At 48.3% G+C, this 10,990-nt stretch overlaps 1 protein-coding gene across 2 annotated transcripts in view; it reads right to left on the reverse strand.

The window, feature by feature from the left end:
* Nucleotides 1–9,252, reverse strand: part of SCAI (suppressor of cancer cell invasion) — a 103,221-nt gene extending 93,969 nt beyond the window's left edge. The window contains exon 1 of one of the 2 annotated variants that reach the window (XM_069985691.1): nucleotides 9,234–9,252. The gene's annotated coding sequence lies outside the window, so the exon portion shown is untranslated. Of the gene's footprint in view, nucleotides 1–7,038; nucleotides 7,148–9,233 lie in introns of those variants that run through there. The other variant, XM_069985687.1, reaches the window with a different exon arrangement.
* Nucleotides 9,253–10,990: the final 1,738 nt, after the last annotated feature.

Consider the following 10,990-nt stretch of genomic DNA (forward strand, 5'->3'; position numbering starts at 1 on the left):
AGGCTTCTTCTAGAGATGAGCATAATTTCCAAAATTCAGGCAAATTTGTAGGTCTGTAGCAGGTGGTAGTAGCTGCAGTACAATTACATGATCGACAATGCAGGAGTAGTTGTGTAGGGTTAGTAGTAGCTGCAGGATTACTTGTTATGCGGGGTTAATAGCTGTAGGGGTAGTTATTGTGGGGGGTTAGTAACTGCAGGGGTAGTAGTTGTGTGGGGTTAGTCGTCCCGACACCACCTCCTCTCTTCGCCCCGTTTGTGTCCTTTAAAGCTCTGTCCTAGTGCCTCTTCTCCATTCCCCTTCCCTCAAGTTGTGATGACGTCAAAATGCCTGTCCCGCCTGATGGACTGGCCGCTCAGCCAATCAGTGACTGGAGCAGTGTGCCACCCCAGTCACTGACTGGCTGAGCGGCCAGACCATCAGCCGGGTAGTGACGTGTCAGCGCTGGAGAATGCGGCCCGCTGCTTACCGCTGGCATGGTTAGAGGCAAGTTCATACTCCTGATCAAACTTACCCTGCCCTTGCCAGATTTTTTAAATGGCCGGACTTCTCCTTTAACTCTGCACCACCTCTTCCCTTGCTCTGCCTCTCCCCTCTGCCAATCCCATTACTGACTCCCCACTGCCCAACACTCATTTTAAATTGTTGACTATAGCAAACAAGGCCATCTACAACATGTGCCCTTTCCTTCATCTCTGCCCTGATATCACACTAGCATCCCTCGAGCAACCTCTGATCCCCCAGTGACCTCCTTTTGTGCTTCCACCTTCTTTGTACCAGGGCTGAAGAGTCGGTAAACTGCAGCTCCGACTCCAATGGCCAGTCAGACATCAGGGGACTTATTTTTTCAACTAGTCTAAAGTAGAACTGACTCAGAAGCTTCTGTGTAATGTCATACATGCTCCTGGGGCAACTTCTGAGGGTATAAGGAAAGTTATAAAGCAGCTTCTCCTGTGTGTGCAGTGGATGCAGCCAGTCTCCAGCCACCATGTCCTGAACAACTCAAAACTAGACTAGATGGAGCAGGTGGTCTTTTCCTGCTGACAATCTTTTATGTTTCTAACAAAATATTCACCAAACACAAAGAAACACTGCTAACAATGCCAGATCCCTGTAATATAGAGGTCAGCCATAGGCCCAGATTTATTAGCTCTCGGTCAGCATCCGCACTCCTAAATCATCACAGCCCCACAGGAACTACCTATTCAGTCAGTCAGTGACTGCAGCTGTGTCCCGCCTCACTCACCGATTGGCTGATCGGGCATTTCTGAGGAGTAACACTGCAGTGGTATGGGACTTCTTTATTATGATTCCAACCCCCGGTTCCCCCTGGATTTTTCACTGATGCCCAGACTACCCCTGCTGCAGCCATAGCAAGCACACACACACACAGCCTGCTGCAGCCATAGCACGCACGCACACGCAGCCTGCTGCTGCCATAGCACACACACGTGTGCAGCCTGTTCCAGCCATAGCACGCACACACACAGCCTGCTGCAGCCATAACACACACACACATGCAGCCTGCTGCAGCCATAGCACACTGTAGAAAAACACACAATCGTCTATCACTGACACCACACTGAGGACAGAGGCTACTGCTACACTACTTATGTCTTCTCCTCTATATTACACAGGATATCTTCATATTACACTGCTGCTCATATACAATCATCCAGCATCCAGGAAGAGAATAGCACAGATTTTTCCAGCTCAGAAACAAGCTGCAAAATAGAGACCAGATTACTGATATATGGAGGAAACTAAATGTATATGAGAGGGTTTTATGGCTATTATAAATTAAGGGTTTAGATTGATAGAACACAAACTATATTAATAAAGAACATTTATAAGATACATTTTTTCTGACTCCGGCTCCACAGCCCTGGTTGGTACCTCACACAACCGCCTCCAACAACGACGTTTTTCCAATAGTCTATGATGACCAGTAAAATAATAATAATACAAAAAACTTGTATTAAAATCATAGATAGTGCGACAAAAAGGCTCAAAAGTAAAGTTGGGTTTACACTGCATTTATGCAGGAAAAAACCTTTTAAGAAAAATTCAGATCTGTCCTTCCTGTAGGACAACAGTGGAGAAAGCCCGTTGAGGGAAGAATAGCATCTTTATTATATCCTATATAACTGCAGCACTATACCCTATACTAAATTTTCCACTGCTGGAGTACCCCTTTAAAGGCAGTTGTAGAAATAGTTCCATACCTGTCCACTGGTTTTGCCTGGTACTGCAGTTCAGCTTTATTGAAGGAATGAATGAATGGGGCTAAGCTGTAATTCTCCATAAAATACAGCAAAATTGTAGTACAGTCATGTGTGTTACTTTAACATGTTAGATGTCATTACTAGAGTCACGCAGCCTGCATGATTATGAGCAGCCCCAACCAGGTCACACTTGGCTTGTCTGTGTCCCTGTGGTTGACAATATACAGCTGCATCCTTCTCATGCAAAGAACAAGGGGCAATCGTAAGATGGCAGCTCTGTTCTCCTTTGCCTACACTGATCACAGATATTAGTGCAAGACTTGATAAATAGATGAGAGTGCCCTCCAGTGGCTGCTCACATGTATTTCCAATGCCAAAGAGAAGCTCTGTAGAGAGCACTACTGTGCGAGGTAACTAGGCAGCTGGCAATACTGGGGGTGGGGCACTGCAAGGCTGACGCTAATAAGGAGGAGGAAACTGCAGGGCTTACACTACTGGGGGAGTGGGCACTGGGCGACTGACCCTATTGGGGGAGTGGGTACTCAGGCGGCTGGCACTGCCAGGGGGTGGGCACTGGGGGAGTGGGTACTCAGGCGGCTGGCACTGCCAGGGGGTGGGCACTGGGCGACTGACACTACTATGGGAAAGGGCACTGCCAGGGGGTGGGCACTGGGTGACTGACACTACTATAGGAAAGGGCACTGCCAGGGGGTGGGCACTGGGCGACTGACACTACTATGGGAAAGGGCACTGCCAGGGGGTGGGCACTGGGCGACTGACACTACTATGGGAAAGGGCACTGCCAGGGGGTGGGCACTGGGCGACTGACACTACTATGGGAAAGGGCACTGCCGGGGGAGGAGGGGGCACTGCCCGGCTGGCACTGCCGGGGGAGGAGGGGGCACTGCCCGGCTGGCACTGCCGGGGGAGGAGGGGGCACTGCCCGGCTGGCACTGCCGGGGGAGGAGGGGGCACTGCCCGGCTGGCACTGCCGGGGGAGGAGGGGGCACTGCCCGGCTGGCACTGCCGGGGGAGGAGGGGGCACTGCCCGGCTGGCACTGCCGGGGGAGGAGGGGGCACTGCCCGGCTGGCACTGCCGGGGGAGGAGGGGGCACTGCCCGGCTGGCACTGCCGGGGGAGGAGGGGGCACTGCCCGGCTGGCACTGCCGGGGGAGGAGGGGGCACTGCCCGGCTGGCACTGCTGGGGGAGGAGGGGGCACTGCCCAGCTGGCACTGCCGGGGGAGGAGGGGGCACTGCCCGGCTGGCACTTTTCTGTGATTACATAATTTATGTTTTTAGCTATAGGAGCAATTGAAGCAAAACAGTAACCGTGTTACCCGTAGTATAGCCCATAACTGCTGGTCTTTGTTTGTTGCTCATTGAAGAGTGCAGGGCTGTAACAGAAAGCACCCATAAAGGGCAAACACTAATGCACTGTATAGGACTGCACATCCTGATCTTGCTGATTCATTGATAACAGTACTAGACTTGAGACTGACACCTGCAAACAAATAAAAATCAAAAAAAGATCAGGGAAGATCACGTAACTTTGAAAAGCACCCCACAAAAATGTGCATCTTACTCCGGACCCACAAAATCGCACAGGAAAGCTATCAAGCAGATATAGACATGCCTTCAGACCTGTGGGTTTATCTAGTGTATCTAATCTTATAGGGTGTGTGGAGAAAAGTGCTGGCCTGGCTTAGGGGAAAGGGTGGTGATGTTCTCTTTCCTTTCTCTACAGATTGTCTGCCTTTTCTAGTAGTAAATCCATTGAGCTGTCAGCGATGGGTACACTGGGATCAGCAACTTTTTGCACGTTCACCAGTGATCGTACATTACACTTTAGTTTAGACCAGGGGCGAATCTGTTCTGGAGTTTAGACTGTATTATATTCGGAATAATAAACCTTTAAAACGATGGCATATAGCAAGGGGGTCCATCCTTCGGTACAGTCTAATAGAAGCAAATTACAAATCTCTGGCACCAGATGATTTGAAAGATTTTTCTTCTATGAACAACCCCTTTAAACCTGGGAAACCCCTTTAACTTTCCAAAAGGCCTCAAAAAAGCTGTTCCATCTGGTTGACTATACACATATCCTTTGCCTGCAAATTGTTCATATAAAATTATGACTGACTACTAGAGATGAGCGAACCGGGTTCGGGTTCGAGTCGATCCGAACCCGAATGTTCGGCATTTGATTAGCGGGGGCTGCTGAACTTGGATAAAGCTCTAAGGCTATGTGGAAAACATGGATACAGCCAATGACTATATCCACGTTTTCCACATAGCCTTAGGGCTTTATCCAACTTCAGCAGCCACCGCTAATCAAATGCCGAAAGTTTCGGGTTCGGATCGACTCGAGCATGCTCCAGGTTCGCTCATCTCTACTGACTACCTAAAAACATGGCAGCTGATTTATTCTCAAATTGTTGACGTGTTGTTAGGCTGAAGGACATGACAAGGACACATCTCATATCATCTGAAATTGAAGGGAATGTTCCTGGGATGCTCTAAGCAGACAAGTACATGGAAACCCACCCTATAGAGCAAGACCACTAGGAGCCTCACAGACCTGTATGTTGACATCTTTCTATCACAACCAGCCTTAACTTTTCAGCTATTTGCTCTAGAGTGCCTCTCTTGTAGGATCCGACCAGGCAGGCTAGACTTCAGTTCATGGTTCTCCACTTTAGGAAACCACTAGATAAAGGGGACACCACACAAGACCGGCCCTTCTACAGGTGCCCTGACCCAGTTGCCCGGTCATTACAGTTGATCCCTTGATTCATGAAATCCTCCCCCTTCACCTGCTTGTAACACATCAACAACCCCGACGTCACCGGATAACCAATGCTTCACCAGTGAGTGGTCTTAAAGTTATGGCCGATTGATGTCAATTCTTATGCAAGGACTTACCCCTAATGGAAGCTACAAGCGACTAGACACTCAGCATTTCAATACAAGACTCTGCAAGAAACGGATTTATTTGCCAACTTAAGAGGTGGTTTCAGACATAAAGAAAGAAGGCAGAAATACGTTATGGCTAAAAGAAGTCTTCCTGGTGGCCTGGGCCAGATGTAGAACAAAAGGGAGAGTGTATGACTACAAGGTCAGCTGTGATCACTAGATCTACTTGCAATGTGCTCACTTATATAAGGTCCGTCCGGTATTTGGTTGGCAGTATTTGTTTGCTGGTGAGACCATGGCATCATGGGTGGCAGAGGATTAGGACATTCAAACCCAAAACGTTGGCATCGCAAGACACCAGAGGCCAGACTCCCAGGAGAGAGCGAATGTGCCCGACTGCTGTTATTACAGATTAGTGGGACTGCTGGTGATACCAGTAGCCAACATATTATATATATATATATATATATATATATATATATATATATATATATATATATATTTATTATCTATATCTATATACACACCTATCAGGAGGGGAGCGACTGGCAGCCATACACATACATTTTAATGGTGCAGGACCCAGTCACAAGAAGTTACACATTTGGCTACCACTAATATTATTAATGAACACTGAGGTAGGCACTAATATCGGGGGGAGCTGTGGCAAGCACTAATACCAGGTACCAATATGAGGGGGCGCGGTGGCCAGCACTAATATGAGAGGTGGCACTAGCATGGGGAGCACTATGGTTGGCACTGATATCCAGTTGGGGGCACCGTGTCTGGCACTCATATGGTAGGGGGCGCACTGCAGCCAGCATTAATATGAGAGGTGGCACTAGCATGGGGAGCACAATGGTTGGCACTGATATCCAGTTGGGGGCACTGTGTCTGGCACTCATATGGTAGGGGGCGCACTGCAGCCAGCATTAATATGAGAGGTGCACTGCGGTTGGCACTGGCATGGGAGGGCACTATGACGGGCACTGATATCCAGTTAGAGGCACTGCACCTGACACTCATATGGTCCGCATTAATATGAGGTGAACTGTGGTTGGCACTAGCATGGGGAGCACTATGGTTGGCATTGATATCCAGGTGAGGGCACTGCACCTGGCACTCATATGGTAGGGGATGCACTGTGGCCAGCATTAATATGAGGTGCGATGGCGGTTGGCACTGGCATGGGAGGGCAATGATATCCAGGTAGAGGCACCTGGCACGCATATAGTGGGGGGCACACTGAGCAGCATTAATATGGGGGGTACTGTTCTCAGTGCAGAAATTAGTACCCGCCGTGTATACGCACACATATGCATCATCTTGTCCCTTTCATAAAATTCTGCTTTGTGTCTTTATTCTCCCCTCCATAGAAGTCAATGGGCGCTAGCATCAATGAAAGAAAAACACTGTGTGCAGCCGACGCGTTTCTGGCTGCACATATCGGACGATTCCTCGCCTCTCTACAGAATGCCACAGCTTACGCCAGCAGCGTCTGTCATCCATCTCCATTGTAAAGCCCAATATAGCATCAATGGTGCATCCCGTCCAATGTCTCGGACGTGGCCATCCAGGACTGGCGGGCAGCACGGCCGCAGGTCCAGGCATCTGGTGCAGATGGTCACAGGTCATTGCGTTCCTATGTGGCGGTCCTGTGCCTGCAATGTGTGTGTGCACGGTGACAACCACAAACAGGTGACATCCCCCAGCAACCTCCATGGCCAATCACACATCCCTAATGTCCCCATGCACCATACACATAACACACATACACAATGTATATAATGCACCAGCTATTAACCCCTAGGTGCACCATACACATACACTCCCCATTATAATAACAGCATGGGGGATACAGAGCACCTCCCCCTCCCAGCACAGAACACCCAGGCTTACCCGTGCTCCAAGCCCCCCACAGCGAGCTATACCCCGGCCTCTTGTCCCTTCGGCCCCGCTCCTGACCGCAGCTCCGCTCCACCAGCTGCTGCTACAGCCGTGTTATGCTGCTCTTTGCAACCAAACCCGACCCGCGTCAGCCCCGCCCCCGGCTACAGGCCATTGGACGAAGCTTGTCAGTTCAGGGAGGCAGCTCTCTTCCATTGGCTGCAGCATCTGTCAGTCAGCCCTGAATGTCCTCCCCCTTTGTTCGGTTGAGTGGATGTGGAAAGTGAGACGAGCGACCTCTTTCGGTAGAATGAGGAAGTTGCGGGCAGAGCGGAGACCGTTACTAGGGCTAGAGCTGGTGTGAGCGGGAAAATAACGCGACGGGGAGGACGTGTTGTATGTGGCTGTGTTCACATTACTCTTCTAGAAATCGTCTCTGTTCTTCTGAAAAGGGGGATATTTGGGTAGCATGGGCGAGTTTCTGCAACAAATCGGTTGCGTGCCAATTGGCGCTTTAAATTATTTCCCCACAGTTTTTGCAGCATTTGCATTCACTGGCGTTTTATGGAAATTCCTTGTAATTTTGGAAGCATTTACAGACAATTTTTTTAACATCCAAAAAAAGTACCATACTCCTCCCTTTTCATGGTGGTAATAATTGTATATATATATATATATATATATATATATATATATATATATATATAGATAGATAGATAGATAGATAGATAGATAGATATATAGATATATATATAGATATAAATAGATATAGATAGATAGATTTTTTTTTTTAATTTAATAATCACACGTAAATCCTTGGCGGGAAAATACAGCATATAAATTATTGCGTATTCTAATTTTTTTTTACATCACATTTTTCTTACATCTCGTGTACCGGCACTAAATGTATCAAAATGGCAAAGAATATACATAAATAGCCGACGTGATTATATTCCAAAGGGCTGGCTGAGATGGCATAGGACTGTACCCTGTTTCTCCAAAAATAAGCCCTACCACGGAAATAAGACCTATTGAATATGGGGGGGAGGTATAAAGTATGGTGACTACCTGCAGAGGGCAGATGTATACAGTATGGGGGGAACAACTACAGACGGGGAGGAACGAGCAAAACCATGTTGGGAAGCTGTGCCGCCACAGGTGATGTCACTGGTGCAGAGCAGGGAGAGGAGAGCCACAGCTTTGGCTGTCCAGGCACGATGGGAGTTGTAGTTTTGCCACAGCTGGGGAGCCAAGGTTCCCTACCCCTTGTCTACAAGGAGAAATAAAGCAAGAGAGTGGCGCCTCCTAGTGCAATAAAATAGTGAATCAGTGTGTCTCAACAAAAGGTAGATAGACGTACTCACCTTATGGAAATAGGCACAACTCTACTGTAGGCGTGTGGTATCACTTGGACCATGAACCGCAGCTGTCCCTTGGGTAACCAGCCACCAGCGGTGGTTATAGAGATGCAGGAGAGTGTCCCAGAAGGGTCACAGGAAACACGAGAAACCCCAGAGGAGGGTCAGCGCAGCTAAACGTCCAGGATGTTGGCACAGTCACAATCGCACGGTGGTGTGACTCAGTATTCTTTTTATTGCTGCAACGCGTTTCGGTCTGTATATTGGGTCACAGACCTTTATCAAACATGACAGTGAAGCTTTAAGAGGCAGCACTCCTGCCCACCAGCTGAGCAGGGAACTGCAGCATGGTCCTATTTACTTGAAGGGGACACGGTAAAGGGGATAAAGCACTAACATAACATTGTAGGTTCTTAGGGAACCCAGGCTTCTGACTTCCACCAAACATGCTTATCGATTACCAAAATGTGCCTGGCATCCAGCATATATGTGAAACATATGAAATGTGAGAAACTGAGTAACTGTAAAATCTGAGAGAAAGTAATAGTAACCCGGTATAAGAATTGTGGATAGTACCTGCTCATTGGGATATGACGCATTGATATCCTATATGCAGACAGTCAATGTAAACCATAGTCAGATTTGTTCCCTGGGGGCCTCCCACTGCGGTGCACAGATGGAGGGGCAGATACTGTCTGATTTATGGGACAATGTTGTTTCTAGTAACACGCTGAAACATAAGTGCACTGGTTTACATTACGCTTGCACCTCTGTGACACTGTCCCCCCCCCTTTTAGCATTATGACATCTCTACACAGGTGTAAAGGGTAAATTTAGCAGTTTTCATACCTTATTTTATATCATACTTCATGGTGTTTGTTCCAGGTAAAAGTATTCTTTTATCACCTGCTGACTGTGCCACCTGGGCGGGGCTTCTTGACCGAAGCGCCACTTAGCCCCGCCCACAACAGTGCCGTAGACCCCGCTCCCTTGACGGCCATTGGAAGGGGCTGGCCTCTAGGTCAGAGCCTACGGTGGTAATATGGGCGGGGCTAAGTGGTGCTGTTGCCATGAAGCCCCGCCCAGGTAGCACAATATGCAGTTGATAAAAGATGACTTTTTACTGGAACAAGCACCATAACGTATGAAATAAAGCAAGGTATAAAAACTGCTAAATTTACCCTTTACACCTGTGTAGAGAAGTCATAATGCAAAAAGGGGGGGTGGGGTGGGGGGGGGGGTGGCCGTGGCAATGCAAAAAGGTAGGGTGTGGGGGCACTGAAGCCAATATCACTGAGATCTGAAAGATGAAAGAATAACCTTAAAATTATAGGGGCTTTAATTCTGGAATCACACATGGCAGTTTTTGTGCCAAAAGCAGATGTGAATCCAACAAGAAAGAGAAGAACAAGTCCTCCCTTCATATTTTCCACCCCAACCACCATGTGCGAAAGAAGCATAAGGCCTGGTGCTGCATCGCCTACTACACGAGATAGTTCATTCCTCCCAGAAAGATGTTAGGCCTAAATAATAATCTACAAGGTCTTATATTAGGCCCCGCCGCCTTTTCCCCGGCAGGATTCACGAAGAGGCGCACGCAGGGTGTTATTTCACAAAACTATAGACATGTCATTTTATTGATTGCTCATGGTGTGGGTGTTCTGCAAACGAGACCTCTAATGCTGCGTTTACACGGAACGATAATTCGCCCAATCGTACGAATAACGGTTTCGAAGTAGCGATTTTTTTTTTATCCCGATCAGCGTTTAGATGGAACGATATATCGTACGGAAAATTCGTTTTGCAATCGCTTAAGCCTATCTCGCACATAGGTAAAATCGGTGAACGACTGTTTACATGGAACGAACTGCGAATTTTTTGCGATCGATGAACAACGATTTAAGAACATGTTCAAAGATCAAAATGAACGATTTCTCGTTCGATCATTCGCTGCATTTACACGTACGATTATCGTTCGAATTCGATCGTTATCGTGCAAATTCGCACGATAATCGTTCTGTGTAGAAGCAGCATTAGCTGCCCGCATTATCTAAGGTCTGGTCCGCAGAACACCGTCCGTGCATAGCCAGAATCCTTCTCCTGCAAAAAGATGGAATGAGCTGTGCATTAACCCTCTCCTGCCACTCCACTGTTAGTCGCTGCAGCGACGTTCATTAACGAACCAGGATGACACAGGTGCTGGAGCTGTGCCTGTGTCATCCGCGGCAAGTCCTGGCTATCAGTGATAGCCGGGGACCCGCCGCAACTTTCTGCACCAGAGCCGCGCTCTGATGCCGACTTAACCCTATAGATACTGCGGTCAGCACAACCGCAGCATCTATAGGGCTCCAGATAGAGAATTCTCCCTCTACGGTGTCCATCGGGGCTCTGCGAAGCCTCAGGCTTCCGGTTTCCTGGCTATGGAAGCTGGCGGGGCTCTTCCCCCTCCCCTTTCTCCCCTGCCGCTGTTACAAGATAGTAACAGTGGGAGGGAACAGAGGAGAGGGGGCAGAGATACGGACATCAGCTTATGGGATCATTAGGATCCCATAAGCTGATGTCCAAACACGACCTGGGCATTGAGGTATCAATGATCCCAGGTTGTG

Source organism: Dendropsophus ebraccatus, chromosome 10, assembly GCF_027789765.1.
Source record: "Dendropsophus ebraccatus isolate aDenEbr1 chromosome 10, aDenEbr1.pat, whole genome shotgun sequence".
In the NCBI taxonomy this organism is placed as follows: domain Eukaryota; kingdom Metazoa; phylum Chordata; class Amphibia; order Anura; family Hylidae; genus Dendropsophus; species Dendropsophus ebraccatus.